At 32.3% G+C, this 16,607-nt stretch overlaps 1 pseudogene; it reads left to right on the forward strand.

Annotated features, from left to right (window-relative positions):
• LOC8275137 overlaps positions 1-13,212 on the forward strand; it is a 47,441-nt pseudogene extending 34,229 nt beyond the window's left edge.
• The last annotated feature ends 3,395 nt before the right edge of the window (positions 13,213-16,607 follow it).

Here is a 16,607-nt window from a genome sequence, read left to right on the forward strand (position 1 = left end):
GAAAATTGGTATTATAATTGATTAGTAGTATTAAATTTTAAGTTGGAAATTGATTATTTAATTTAATTGTGTATAGGATTTAATTGGAGGATTATTTTGGAATAAGGATTAAAAGTATAATTTTATTTTTATGGGGTTTTAATGGAAATTTGTGAGTTTGGTATTTTTGTAAATAAATATGTCGGTCGGGGGTATTTGAGTAATTGTGTATTTTCAGTAATTCGGTTTTGGCCCAAATTAAATAGTTAGTGGCTTAATTGAAAGGCTAAAAAGAAGTTTGGGGGTCAAATTGGAATTCTGCGGGATGAAATTGTAAGTAATTAAGAAAGTTGAGGGACCAAATTGCAATAAGGAAAAGTTCAGGGGTCAAATGTCGATATTGAAAGAAATGGAATCGGGGAGAGAGAAAAGAAAGAAGGAAGAAGAAGAAAGGGAGGAGAGAGAGGCGTCGGCGTCCATGGTGGATTGACGGAGGCCGGCGTGGCGTCGGAAGGAGCGAGCACGATGGTGGCGGTGAGGCGGTGGCGGTGTTGGCGGCGGAATCGCGACGGTGGCAACGCGCTTCCGGCCGATCTTGGTGGCGATCGGCTCCTTGGAGAGAGCTTCCTTTTAGCGGCCGGTTTGGTGGCCGGAGGAGAGTTCGGAGGCAGCCGTGTTTTGGGTCTTTCGAGATCCGGCGGAGGATGGACGATCGGAGGGCGTATCCCGACTCTCCTCACCAAGCTTCGCGATGGCACCGGTTTCGTGGGCGATCGGGGCCGTTTGCAAATTGACGGTCGAGATCGTCCGCAAATCTCCCGGATGATTGGGTGTCGGATCGGAAAATCGGGCGGGGATCGCCACGGCCAGAGTTCGTTGGTGTGTTCGGATCGTCGATCGGACTCCGGCGAGTCGACCGAGCGCCCTTAATTTTCTCCGGCCGTTGATCTTAGAAATCCTTGATTTTAAATTTGTGTCTATTGGATTATATTGAGTATTTGATGATTTTTGTGAGTCAAAATATTTGTCTGGCCGCCATAGTCGTATTTTGTCTTTGTGTGGCGAGTCGGAAATAGTGAAGTTTGGGGACCCGACTCCTATTGTTTGAATCGTTAAGTATTTGAAGTGTTCTTGTAGTCCCTGGACTGTTTTTACGGGGGTAATGTTCGTGTTGTAGGGGAGGTTCGGATTTTCGGTAGAATTCTCCCGAGTCGAGATTCAGTCTAGGAGTCTAGACCTAGGATTAATGATGGATTGTCTCGGTATTGATAAATTGTTTTCCGTGATTAGATGATCTGTCTGGCTCGCTCCAACCGAGGCACCGGAGCGAGCTAGGAGGTCGCCCAATCCCTGTGAGTTAAAGTCATTTAATCTTTCGCGCTATTGCTAGTCCGATTTTAATATGCTATTTAGAATTTGTGCTTAATATGATTATTAGTATCGCAAAATAAATGATTTCACTTGATTATTAATATTTGAAATAATATAAATATTATTATTAGTATGTTATAATAAGACAAACGTTATTATTTTTCCCTCACAAATTGCACGTTGTTTTATCTTAATTCTTTAATCTTTATTTCCGATATGTGTTGGATGAGTTCATCGGGATAATGATATTTATTATATGTGATGATTGCGAATTGGGAAACGTGGCTTGTAGAACATGCCGGGTAATGATCATGGACATATAATAAGATTTTCATGGGTTTGCCCTGGTCGAGCATGGCTCTCTGGGCTGATTTGTGTAAATTGCCGGAGGTAAGGTCCCTGGTCGAGCATTGCTCTCGGGGCGCCGGCTTATTTGGATATTTAAGTGACCAGATTGGAGGTAAGGTCCCTGGTCGAGCATTGCTCTCGGGGCGCCAGTCTTATTGGATTAAGAGAGCCGAATGGCTACTAGACTTCTTATTTGGATATTTAAGTGACCAGACTGGAGGTAAGGTCCGTGGTCGAGCATTGCTCTCGGGGCGCCAGTCTTATTGGATTAAGAGAGTCGAATGGCTACTAGATTTTGGGGTTTAGGGTTCTACCGAGCCACTCGTCCCGTAAAAGTAAAAATATATTTTTATTTATTCATTTATTTATTTATTATGGTATGATTATAATATGGATTGTATTTACGTGCATGGTTGATATTTTGATTCGAATGATTAATATTTTATGTGAAGGAAATAGTAGGGTATGATTATAGTATGGTTTGATATCGATTTGAATAATCTATGTTTTCCGAGAAGAAGCAATAGTCCCTAGATTATTTGATTTTAACTCACTCCCATTTATGTTTTTTCGGATTCGTGATCGTTAGTTCTCCCATGACTCTTATTCAAGAACTCCTTCATCATCGGGTGATGTATTTGATTTGGTATGTAAATTGGTAAATCTTAGATTCTCCGCAGTAGTAATAGTAGATGTATCAGTTGTAAATTTTCTGAGTTTCAGGTCTCGCCTAGTTTTTCTGGCAGACCGAAGTATTTATGTAGAATGTAGCTATTAAGATAATTTATGGTTTTAATAATATTAATTTGAGATGAGATTTGTTTAAATCAGTGAGTGTCAGGCTTACTACGGGTTTCGGTGGCCTTAAGCCTACCCATTCCCTAGTGCCGGTCACGGGCCCATGGGTGGGGTCGTGACAAAGTTGGTATCAGAGCTTAGGTTTAGATTTCCTTCGACCTAAGTTAAGATTTTTCTGCACCGGAGTTAGGATCATGTCTGTCTTGTTGTTTTCATTGACTCCAGTGTCTCAGCCTTCACTGTTAGAGAGTCAGTCTTTCCTTTCTTGTAAGCTTGTCCTTGGTGCTGTGCTGAGAATGAGCTTTGTAGCAATGGGAAGATCTGAAGTGCGATAGACTCGTGCTGTTTCTTCAAGTGATTAGTGCAGTCCACCTTTAGAAGCTTTGATTGTTGTTTTGATGTGGGCACCGCAGTCAGTTTAGTGTGATCGCATCGCCTTTTGAGTAGCTGAAGGTAGTGCACAGGAAGTCGAGCGGATGTCGGCTGTTATGGTTGAGTTTTGTGGTTGTAAGAAGCTTAAGAAAGGTGGCAGGAGTGTTTTCGGATGCTCTGCATCCAGAGAAATTTAAGCGAACATTATTTATTTTTCTAAATAGAACAAGTGTTTTAAAATACAATATTAAGCGATCCCGTAAGAATGCATTATGGCATTTCAACGTTAGCATGCATAAATTCATTTTAGGACATGCATCATACATCGTGCATTGCAACCCTTGGTGATAGGGGGCATCATCACCCTGGCGCGCGATATTGTAGAATTTTATATAAAGAAAAATTGGCTAGAGATTTTACGATTTTATAAAAGTATTTTTCCAAGATAATAAAGTTTTTATCGTTGATGATTATAAAGTAAGTAAAGATGTAATTTTCAAAGTAAATAGTGTTAGCTTGAGAATTCTCCGGATGACGAGTTGAGTTGTTGAGAGTGAGTCTGTGGAGTCATAGGCCCCATGTTAGATTATAAGGGAGGCTTTTGGATTTCAGTCAAAGAGGAATCTTGTGTCAGGATGGCATGAGTTTTGTCGGTTATGGAATCTAGATGGATGGTATGTCATAAGTGATGTGGTTTGGTAAGAAAATAAGGTTGTGAGAACCCTTGGTTTTGTCGGCAGGTTAGTGAGGTGGCATGTAAGTTGGACTTGCCGCCAAGTATTAGTAATGTTCTCTGAGGTTAAATCCAGTTGTTCGTAGGTCTGAGTTGAGGAAGTATATTTTCGATCTTTTGCTCGTGTTGGATCCTCAGTGTGTGGATGTAAGTAAAGATTTGGTTTCCGAGGAGTAGTAAGTGAGGATCGCGGATTTTCAGGTTCGCCAGTTTTATTTAAGGGTTTTGTCGATAAGTCTTGTGGTTTAGTTTATTTCTGCCGAGGAAAGTTCTCTAGAAGCCGAATGGAGATGAGAGGTTCCTAATTAGTTTCAGTCGTAAGTGAAGCCCCTTTTCCTTTTAAAATTCGAGGTCGAATTTTTTTTAAGGGGGGGGAGAATGTAACACCCGGAATTTTTTTTTATATATTTAATAGTGAGTTTTTATTTAAGTTAATTTTAGCTTTATTTTTATTCAAGTAAACTATTTGAGAAATGATTATATTTTGGTTATTCAAATTTTTCCAAATGCATATTTATATAAATAAAATTATATATTGGAAAATTATGATAGAAATTGTAAGGGATGTTTTTATAAAAGAATTTTGAGAAAATTGGTATTATAATTGATAAGTAGTATTAAATTTTGAGTTGGAAATTGATTATTTAATTTAATTGTGTATAAGATTTAATTGGATTATTATTTTGGAATAAGGATTAAAAGTATAATTTTATTTTTGTGAGGGTTTAATGGAAATTTGTGAGTTTGGTATTTTCGTAAATAAATATGTCGGTCATGGGTATTTTTGTAATTGTGTATTTTCAATAATTCGGATTTTGCCCAAATTAAATAGTTAGGGGCTTAATTGAAAGGCTAAAAGAAGTTTGGGGGTCAAATTGGAATTCTGCAGGATGAAATTGTAAGTAATTAAGAAAGTTGAGGGACCAAATTGCAATAAGGAAAAGTTCAGGGGTCAAATGTCGAGTATTGAAGGGAAAGAAATCGGGGAAGAAGAAGGGAGGAAGAGAGATGTCGGGAGAGAGAGGAGCGGAGGAAGGAGCTGTCCCGGGTGCAGTCGGCCAGCACACCAGCAGCCTCGAGGAGGAAGATGGCCAAGCTTCCTTGCCGCAGCGCTTCCGTCGGTCGTGATCTTGCCGATCGACTCCTCTCGGCCTCGGCTTTGTTTTGGTGGCGGTGTCAGCGGTGGCCGGAAACGGAAGATCCGGTGGAGAGAGAAAATGGTGGCGGCGTTTTGGGTTTTTTCGGCGAGATTCGGCGGAGGATGGACGATCGGAGGACGTATCCCGACTCTCCTCAGCTCAAGCTTCGCGATGGCACTGGTTTCGTAGCGATCGGGCTTCGTTTGCGAATCGACGGTCGAGATCGTCCGCAAATCTCTCCGGATGATCGGTGTCGATCGAAAAATCCCAAGCGGGATCGCCATCAGCGTTGTTGTGAGTTCGTTGGTGTGTTCGGATCGTCGATCGGACTCCGGCGGCCGGAGGCGAGTCGACCGAGCGTCTCGGTAATTTTCTCTGGCCGTTGATCTTAGAAATCCTTGATTTTAAATTTGTGTCTATTGGATTATATTGAGTATTTGATGATTTTTGTGAGTTAAAAATATTTGTCTATCAGTTGGCCTGCCATAGTCGTATTTTGTCATGTGAGTCGGAAATAGTGAAGTTTGGGGACCCGACTCCTATTGTTTGAATCGTTAAGTATTTGAAGTGTTCTTCTGGCAGGTCCTGGACCCGTTTTTACGGGGGGTAATGTTCGTGTTGTAGGGGAGGTTCTGCCGGATTTTCGGTAGAATTCTCCCGAGTCGAGATCCTAGGAGTCTAGACCTAGGATTAATGATGGATTGTCTCACAGATTGATAAATTATTTTCCGTGATTGGATGATCATACCGGCTCGCTCCAACCGAGGCACCGGAGCGAGCTAGGAGGTCGCCCAATCCCTGTGAGTTAAAGTCATTTAATCTTTCGCGCTATTGCTAGTCCGATTTTAATATGCTATTTAGAATTTGTGCTTAATATGATTATTAGTATCGCAAAATAAATGATTTCACTTGATTATTAATATTTGAAATAATATAAATATTATTATTAGTATGTTATAATAAGACAAACGTTATTATTTTTCCCTCACAAATTGCACGTTGTTTTATCTTAAATCTTTAATCTTTATTTCCGATATGTGTTGGATGAGTTCATCGGGATAATGATATTTATTATATGTGATGATTGCGAATTGGAAAACGTGGCTTGTAGAACATGCCGCCCGATGGGTTACATCGGTAATGATCATGGACATGTAATAAGATTTTCATGGGTTTGCCCTGGTCGAGCATGGCTCTCCGGGCTGATTTGTGTAAATTCATTTGGAGGTAAGGTCCCTGGTCGAGCATTGCTCTCGGCTACCTTATTGGATTAAGAGAGCCGAATGGCTACTAGATTTCTTATTTGGATATTTAAGTGACTGACCGGAGGTAAGGTTCTGGTCGAGCATTGCTCTCGGCCAGTCTTATTGGATTAAGAGAGCCGAATGGCTACTAGATTTTGGGGTTTAGGGTTCTACCAAGCCACTCGTCCCGTAAAAGTAAAAATATATTTTTATTTATTCATTTATTTATTTATTATGGTATGATTATAATATGGATTGTATTTACGTGCATGGTTGATATTTTGATTCGAATGATTAATATTTTATGTGAAGAAAATAGTAGGGTATGATTATAGTATGGTTTGATATACTGATTTGAATAATCTATGTTTTCCGAGAAGAAGCAATAGTCCCTAGATTATTTGATTTTAACTCACTCTAGACCCATACCTCCATTTATGTTTTTTCGGATTCGTGATCATAGTTCTCCCGCGACTCTTATTCAGTAACCCGACTCCTTCATCATCGGGTGATGTATTTGATTTGGTATGTAAATTGGTGAATCTTAGATTCTCCGTAGTAGTAATAGTAGATGTATCAGTTGTAGATTTTCTGAGTTTCAGGTCTCGCCTAGTTTTTCTGGCAGACCGAAGTATTTATGTAGAATGTAGCTATTAAGATAATTTGTGGTTTTAATAATATTAATTTGAGATGAGATTTGTTTAAATCAGTGAGTGTCAGGCTTACTACGGGTTTCGGTGGCCTTAAGCCTACCCATTCCCTAGTGCCGGTCACGGGCCCACGGGTGGGGTCGTGACATTGGGCATAAGGTCCCTCCACATTTATCGGTAGCTAATTTGTCTTTTTCTTTTTAAAACAAACGTGCGTTTGTAAAGTTGATCTTGGAATGGCAAAGTTAGAGACTTGATTCAGCGAAATTTTATACTGTCTAAAAGTATAATTTAATAAAACTATTTCAACGCAAAATGATTTAAATCTGAAACGATTTAAAACTGAAGTAATTCAAAATTTGAGTGATTCAAGACTGAATCAATTTAATATATAATTTAAAATTATCTGAATCCGAGACTGACATGATTCAAAATCTAATACAACTCAATTAAAAATCTTATATGACATGAAATATATATTTTTTATTAAAATAAATATATTTTTGTGATATTTAATTATCATGAACATAAATAATAACTTTTAATATTAATTTTAATATATAATATTTTTAATTATGAATATATATGTAAATTCAATTCAAAATCTTAATTAAATTAAAATTTTTTTCAAAGAAATTATATGATCCAACACTACACTCCACCCTATTGACTCCAAGTTTTGATTTGAACAAAAGAAACTACAAGTTTTATTTTTTCAAGAGCTAATTAAAAAAAAGTCTAACAAGATTTGTATTTTTATTCTTTAAGATTTAAAAATTTAACTGTTCTAAGTATGAATTAATATAATCTAACAGGATCAGATTAATTTTATACTGTTTATAAGTATAATTTAATAAAACTATTTCAACGCGAAATGATTTAAATCTAAAACGATTTAAAACTGAAATGATTCAAAATTTGAGTGATTCGAGATTGAATCAATTTAATATGTAATTTAAAATTATATAAATTCAAAACTGACACGATTCAAAATCTAACACAAAGCAATTAGAAATCTTATATAAAATGAAATATATATTCTTTATTAAAATAAATATATTTTTGTGATATTTAATTATTATGAATATAAATAATAACTTCTTAATATTAATTTTAATATATAATATTTTTAATTATGATTTTAAGAAATAACTTTTACAATTTCATTTTTAAATTTATATCTTTTAGATTATTGTATTATAAATTGTTAATTATTAAATAAAATAGTTACTTCAATTCATATATATATATCAAAAATTGAAAAGGTTAATAAGTAATAAAATAAAATAATTTTATTCTGGTAAATTTCAATAAGTTTTGATGATATGGCAATATTATAAAACTTTATGCTTTGCTATTTATTCGATATGACTACCAAAATTTATAAATAAAATTTAATGATTAAAAATGTTACTGTTGTTAATGAATTTCAGCATAAATTACTAGTAATATAATTGTTATAGTATTAAGAAATTATAAATTTAAAATTTTATACTTTTTTCCATCATTAATGTTCCTTTATTAGGCCTTGTCAAACAAGATGGCAGTTGATATAAATCATTATCTTCCTTTATAAAGACATATTTGCAATGTCGCTATGCGGACGGCTAGCACCCGACAAGTTGCGAGGAAAAGAAATTGATAATTCAATGCTTGTCAAGCACCAATCATGATTGATATAAAAACAAGACATGAGCTAGAATAATTTTGTTGCTTAAATGAATAAAAAAATAATTTGATTTATATGATTGATGTAACAATAAAATTAAAGTGTTTGAGTTATATTATATGTTTATTATTATATTTATGGATATATATTTTATGTATACATAATTTTATTTTTGTAAATTTTTAAGCCTATAAATAAGTGTTACAATTAGTGGAATGATATGTATACACATATAGAAAAATTACTTTCTCTTTTTTTTTTCTTTATTCTTGTTCTTTACAATACTCTTTATTTTTCTTATTATTCTTTATTTTACAATACGTTATCAACACGATTGCTTAAAATAAAATTTAAAGTAGACCAATTTTGATATTTCTAATGAGTATATAGCACCTATTTCTTTATTTTGATTTTATGACTTTTGAAATTCTACTAAATTTTTTTATTTTTGCCAAATACTATTTATGTTGCAATCATATCTCCATACTTCATAGGATCATAGTTTTATTTTATTTCTATCTTATTTTATTTATTTATTATAAATATATTATATGATATTAGTTAATATAAATTAATTTCTAGTTCCTAAAGAGCTAGTATTATATATAGTTTCTGAAAAACTTATATTATAAATTTTAGTTTTTGAAGAACTTGTATTATTAATTTTAGTTCCTAAAGAACTTATATTATAAATTTTAGTTCCTGAAGAACTTGTATTATAAATTCTAGTTCATAAAAAACTAGTATTAGTTTTGGCTCTTGAAGAACTATTAAATAAATAATTAAGATATAAATTCTTAAAGAGTTTTGACCATAAATTCCTAAAGAACTAAATATTTTGAAATTAGTATCCCAATTTATTAAAAAAATAATATTTTTATGTCTCTGAAGAAATAAATATATTAGTCTGTAAAAGATTGATACTAATTGACGTGTTATTTATTTTTTATATAGAAAGATAAAATATTATGGATTCTACTCAATTATTAGTAGAATTAAGAATATATGATGCAGATTTATGTATTGCAGACAGTGCTACCATGCACACTATATTAAAAGATAAGAAATATTTTTCTCATTTAACGATGGAAGAAACTTATATCAAGATAATATATGGTAGTAAAAGAATAATTGAAAGCTCCGAAAGAGCAAATATATTGCTACATGGAGGTACATATTTTTTTATTAAAAATGCATCATTCTCCTCAAAATCTCGTAGAAATTTATAAAGCTTTAAAGATATTCACCAAAATGGATATTATATTGAAACTACAAATGTGAAAAATATTGAATATCTCTCTATATTACAACCCTCACAACATAAAAGAAATATGTATCGGAGATATTACATGCTTTCTCCTTTGGCTTATATTACACTTATATGTGTACTATTGAAATAAATATGATAATAAATCAAAAGTTTACTAACCCAAATATTTATCTTATTTGGCATGATCGATTAGGTCATCCTGGATCAACAATGATGGAAAAAACTATTAAGGAATCAGAAGATTCTTTAATCTAATGAATTTTCATATTCGGCTTGCTCACAAGAAAAACTAATTATTAGGCCTTCACCAAACAAAATTCAAAATAAATCATCTAGATTTCTAGAACATATACAATGTGATATTTATAGACCAATTCATCCACCATGTGGACCATTTAAATATTTTATGATGTTAATAAATCCATCAACAAGATGGTCACATATGTGTTTATTATCAACTCGAAATCTGGCATTTACTAGATTACTTTCTCAAATAATTTGATTTAGTACACAATTTTTAAAATATGCTATTAAGACAATTTATCTTGATAATGCCTGTGAATTTGCGTATAAGGCTTATAATGATTATTACAATATCAATTGGAATAACTGTTGAACATCCAGTAGCTTATTTTTATACTTAAAATGGTCTAGCAGAATCTTTTACTAAACATTTTCGATTAATAGCTAGACCATTGCTTATTAAAAAAAACCTCCCAATAATTGCTTGGGGACATGCAATTTTACATACAACAACTATTATTCGCATCATGTCAACTAGTTATTATAAACTTTCATCATTATAGTTAGTTTCTAGCCAGGAGCCAAATATCTCTCATTTGAGAATTTTGGATGTGTTGTTTATGTCTTAATTGACACGCCATATCGTGCAAAAGTAGGATCTTATAGAAGATTAGGAATATACATTGGATATGAATCTTCAATTATAATTAAATGTCTTCAGCCATTGACGGGAAATGTCTTTGCTGCGAGATTTAATGATTATTATTTTAATGAGACTTTGTCATTTATAATTTTAGGATTGTCATTTTATGTAGAAACTTAATTATAAAATTATAAAGAATAAGTAAGTTCTAAAATAGATTTTTATGATTCATATTGTATAACTTTATAATTAATTAATAATTATATCAGGATTTTATATGACCAATCTTAATTGCTTAACAAAATTTAGAAATTATATTTTTCTCTTCATAAAATATGAATAAATATTCTTTTATAATTTTATTTTAAATTTTTTAGATTTTAATTATATTATTTAATTGTTTAGATCTTAGTCTTTGAACTTTATTAAATACTAAAAATTGATAATTTATCATTAGTTTATTATAATTATTATGTTAAAGTATATAAAATAAAATATAATTAATTTTTATTAGACCGGTTTAACCGGCAGTCCAACTTATCAAACTAATTGAACCAGTAAATAAGTCCTTGATTGGTTTGCTCTCCAATTTAATTTTTAAACTACTGGATCTAACCAAAGGTAATGAATAACGTTTTATGATATATAATATTAATGGCAGAAATAGTATCATGCTGGAATCTGTCAAAGCAAAAAAATAGTATCATGCTGGAAAAAATTAGATAGATTATTTTAGCTATTCTGAGTTCTAATAATTTGAAGAATTTGCATGTACATGCAAGTTTTAAGAAGAAAACATGGTTTTAATTACTTTGTTAGATCTCTCTATTTTTTTTTAGAAAAAAAGCTCAGTATAGTCTCATTAAAAACTCATCCATGAGAAGATATTACTGAAACTAGCCACAAAGTTCAACTATTAGTCCACTTGACCGGCTCATCAATATAATTTGCTATAGCAGTAGCTTCATAGGCTTCAAAATTAATTGACCTAGCAACAGTCACAAACTTCATAAGCTAATGTCATTGTTTATGGAAAACTGCACAATACTGAAGAGAAACTGGTGCTATTTTAGCATCCTAAGAATTGGTACTAACCAAACAACTATGCTGAGCACTTATGTGCTAAATTGCTAATAAGGAACCGTGCCTTCTTTCTCCTCTAAGGAAGCGTTTGACATTGTTGTTGGGGTTAAAAGAGGTTTTCTTGAAAAAAAATCTACATATTAGTATTAATTGTTTTTTGAAAATACTAATAGCCTTTAAAAATACTAATTATCATATGATTTTCTGCCATTCAAGCTAAAATAAATGGAAATCCTATATTTTTGCAATGGTCCAAACAAAGTGCAAAAAGGTACTTTATAAATAAAAATAATAATAAATTATAATCTAATTGTCAAATATGCTACTCATTGTTTCTCATAATGTTATGGGTGACTTTTGGATTATCCACTATGTTATATTAAAAAAGGTAAGAAAGACAGTTTTCAGTTAGTTTGCATGCACATGGCTTCTAATGATACTAGTTTGTCTTGGTCTACTATAAAGGTGGTGGAGAAATACAGGTCTCGGTGAAAAGTTAAGCTTTGCAAGAGACAGGTTAATGGAGAACTTCTTATGGCCAGTATGGGAGAATTTTGAGTCACAGTTTACATATTTTAGAAGAATGTCTACCAAAGTTAATTCACTAATAACAATAATTGATGATATTTATGACATTTATGGCACCTTGGATGTACTCGAGTTGTTTACAGATGTTGTTGGAAGGTTGGAGCTAGATAGTGTTATTACATCTTTTAATTTATAAATGATTAGGTTATTGCATAATAAATGTTAATGTTTATTTAATGTTATAATTTCAGGTGGGATGTTGATGCAATGGACCGGCTTCCTGACTATATGAAGTTATGTTTTCTGGCCCTCCATTACTCAATCAATGAAATAGCTTATGATGTCCTTAGGAAACAAGGATTTCATACCATTCCCTACTTGAAGAAAGCTGTATGTATTGATGCTATTTCTAAATTATTTCTAAATTCATTTATAATCTTAATATGTTTTTATTTTACTCTAATTTTTTTAGTATCTCATTGTTGATCCATTCATGTATTAATTTGGTAAATTATTTCAGTGGGCAGATTTATGTAAATCATATTTAGTGGAGGCCAAATGGTACTATAGTGGATATACACCAAAACTGCAAGAATATATGGATATGGATTTCTATATCAGCTCCTGTTATCCTAGTCCATACTTATTTTCTTGAAGGATTTCCAATCACAAATGAAGCTTTGAAATGCATGAAGGATTATCCCGATATAATTCCATTATCATCTATGATTCTTAGATTTGCAAATAACCTTAGAACATCTTTGGTACGGATACCTTTCTCCTCTTCTTTATAATTTCTTATTCTTTCAAATTATTTTCATTGTTGATCTTATATGTTTTATTTACCTGCAGGATGAACTAAAGAGATGTGATATTTCTAAATCAATACAATGTTACATGTATAAAACTGGAGTTTCGGAAGTAAAAGCCCATAAACACATTCATTACTTAATTGGCGAAACATGAAAGGAAATGAATAAAGAACGAAGACTTGTTGATTGTCTATTCTCAAAAGGGTTTGTTAAAGTGGCAGCTAACCTAGCTAGAGTGGCACAATGCTTATACCAACATGGTGATGGGCATGGGATAGAATATGCTGAAACTATGTTTTATCGTTATTTGTTAAATCAATTCCTATATAGACATTTTCACTTTTTCCGTAACTTATTTAATCATGTGTGCAGATGCCTAAATATATTTGGATATATAATTGATAATAGAGATTGTTGTTCATTGAGGTCAAATTTTTCATTTATTATTGAAAATTAAAAGATAACAGTTTTTAGCATTTTTTTATGTATTTCTTTCAATTCTAGCAATCAAAACTCTAGCCTATCTAATTTTTGCAATACGAATCACTGAACTTTGCAAAGCAGCTTAAACATTTATGATGTGGATGGAATAAGAGTCACATTGAATTCATATCAACTTCAAACTTAGAATGTACCATTTTCATTATTGTAATCCCTAAATTTAAAATTTAAAACCGTAAAACCAATTTTAAGCTAATTTTTCTTTTTTGTCCTTTCATTCTCTTCTCTTTCCTCTGATATACACTCGAAACAAACTATAATAGCATCTCTAAATGAAGATCTGAAAATATCTTCTTCAATTACTTAACACTGAACTCACTTCAGCCAGTCTTTTACATTTCTTATAACAGTAACTCATTAGTTTCTTCTATGCATGGTCAGTGTTAGCTCCAAGAATCTAATGATATGAATTTTGATGATAACAAAACTATGTACTGTACATACAGATGTCTAACAATGTAGGTTGAACTAGATCAAATTACTGGCAAAGTAGAAGAGCTCCATCAGTCATCTATCTTATCTAAAAAAAATCAGCAATGCACTTCAAAAGAAGTTTACATAATAAGCAATCTCCATTAAGGAATGTATGTGTCTTATATATCTTATTAATTAGATCAATTGTCTTTTTCAAAATAAAATAAGCCTTTTTGTACACAGTAAGATTTTAAATCTTCTTCTGATTTTAAATCATGAAAAAATATAGCTTGATTTTCTCAAAGTGATTTAGAAGATATAAAATCACGCTTTTAAGGTATCTGCTTTATATTAGATATTTGTTCAATATCTTTAAGTTATCTACCTTCTTTCTGAACTGACAAATTAGTTTCCACACACTTACATACTCCTCACATTTATCCAAGCGGCTAATTCAGATTGGTTGAAGTAAAAGCAATCTCAATCTGTCAACTTTAGTTGTCTGTCACAGTAACAAAGTTTTTTAATAGCTTTCTAATGTCTACTGACAGAAAGATATAAAATTTTCATATGTCTAAATCAACAGTTGTAAAGAGATTTTAATGATTTCTTTATACATATTTAAACCTTAGATGTAGCAACTAGTTTTTTTTATTGCTCTACAAATATATAACTCACCTACCAAAAATCAATACAGAAAGAATTGCATTTACTTTTGAAAATTCTCAAGAGCTGAAAGTTGCATTTATCACTCTTCATCTACTTCTTCTTTCATTCGTAAGTGTTTAATTTATTGCTTTGCAAGACTAGTTTTCCTTGAATTTAACTTGCACTTGATCCATATAAGAATTTTGCATATTTTTATTTCGCTTTTCAAAGAAAATTCTCTTATTAAGGTTATCAAGCACCGTGTAGTAAAGCTTGTAATTTGTAGGGTGACACATCCTCCCTTGCCAAAGTTTGTGAGAGGTCTATTCGAACCTATTGAAGTAAGTGATAGATTAACAAAAACCTAATAATTCTACAGGATAGTTAGAGTGGAGATACCTCGAACTATATTAGGTGTCTTAGTAGTAGACATTATAAGGCTTAATCTCTATCCATTGATAGAGTCAAAATAGTGGAGATAATATTGAGGTACGATCCTTAAGGATTGGATATAGGTCTTTATACCAAACCAAGGTAAATACTTATGTTAATCTTTGTTTAATTTATAAGATTTCTATCTCCAAAAGTTGATTAATTGTCTAATTTCTATTAAATTCAATAACTGTTGATTCATACATCTAATTTTCCTCAAGTAAACACTCTACAATATTTGCATCTCATCTCTCTCACTTATTCAAAGAAAAAAGTATATAAGTTGCTGTTGTTTGAGGTACAAGTTAAAATAGTTGGCTTACTGCTATAGGTATCTAACAGTCAGTTCACTAAGCTTAATTAGATATCTGTGTAGTGAGCATTAAGCTCACAATCAAACTCTTTATCATTTATGTAACAAGTCATTTGGTCTTGATTTTAAGTCATAAATTTTTAAGAAGTACAATTTACCCCCCTCTTGAACCGCTATTCAACACTCTTAGTCACGACATGCATGTTGATTTATTGACATTTATAATGAATGAGAACCTAACAAGGAGATTTTATTGGTGTCGAATTGAAAAGACTTAACTTGATTTTTTTTTATTTTCAAGGTTAGTAATTTATTGTTAATTGATATGAAATTATATAGTTAATGATGCTAACTTGACTATTTATGATTGCATTACTATGACGTTTGCATGTTGTTCTAATGGATAGACTTAGAGCTTCCACCTTTCAAGAAGGGGTGCTTTGCTCATCTGAAGGCAAAAAGGGATACCCTACATAAGCAACTTATATGCAAGACTAAAATGGAGAAGATTATAAATAAGAAGTTTATGGGCAATGGGTACGACAGTGCATCCAAGTACTTTTAGCGACCACGGCACTGTAAGACTTTTCAACCTAATTGGGGAGATGCTAACCAATCACTAATACTAATGTGGAGAAGGGAATCGTCACCTTGGTAATTACTAGAAAACCTTTTTCTAAAGAAGCATCGCCACATCTAGAGATGGATCTGAAAACCAACTTCCTTAATTATGTATTTCTATCTTTAATTTTATAGTTAGTAGCCTATTCTCTATAAATGCAACATAATATTTTCTACACCTAAGCAATACAGCGTGACATGGGTCTGCCTAGTTCTAGCCTAGTTTTATTCGGTTTGGCCCAACCTTACCTATTAGTTACTCTAATTAGCTACTCATTTTTCATGCAAAAGGTCCACTTAGTCCAGTGCACTTTCTTTGATTTAGTCTAAGTTTTCCAGCTTTTAACCTAAATGGACTACTTTTTACATGTAAAAGCCTATTCTAGGTTTCTCAGTCCAAATGGGTCAATTTATAAGTTAATTATGGCAAAGCCCACCTAATTCTATTTTAATTTTAGGGATTAAGCTTGTTTACCATCTCATTAACCTAATAAACTACAGATTTCATGCCTAAGTATAATTTTATTCATGTATATTTGAGTTCATTTAAGTTAGCAATCACCTAACAAAATAAATATTTTTCCACTATTTTTACAAAGTACATAATACAAAATAAAAGAAAAAGAAAGCAAGAAGAATAATAAAATTACAAATCTCCTATAACTACTTAGCTTAAAATAAGTAAAAACTAGCTAAAACGGGCAAAAAAGGCGAAATTAGATGAAATCAGCAAAAAATAGGCGGATAAGGCATGAATAGCCGATCAGTTATAGGGCAAAGCCGATTGGCTCTCACA

Source organism: Ricinus communis, chromosome 7 (genome assembly GCF_019578655.1).
Source record: "Ricinus communis isolate WT05 ecotype wild-type chromosome 7, ASM1957865v1, whole genome shotgun sequence".
In the NCBI taxonomy this organism is placed as follows: Eukaryota; Viridiplantae; Streptophyta; class Magnoliopsida; order Malpighiales; family Euphorbiaceae; genus Ricinus; species Ricinus communis.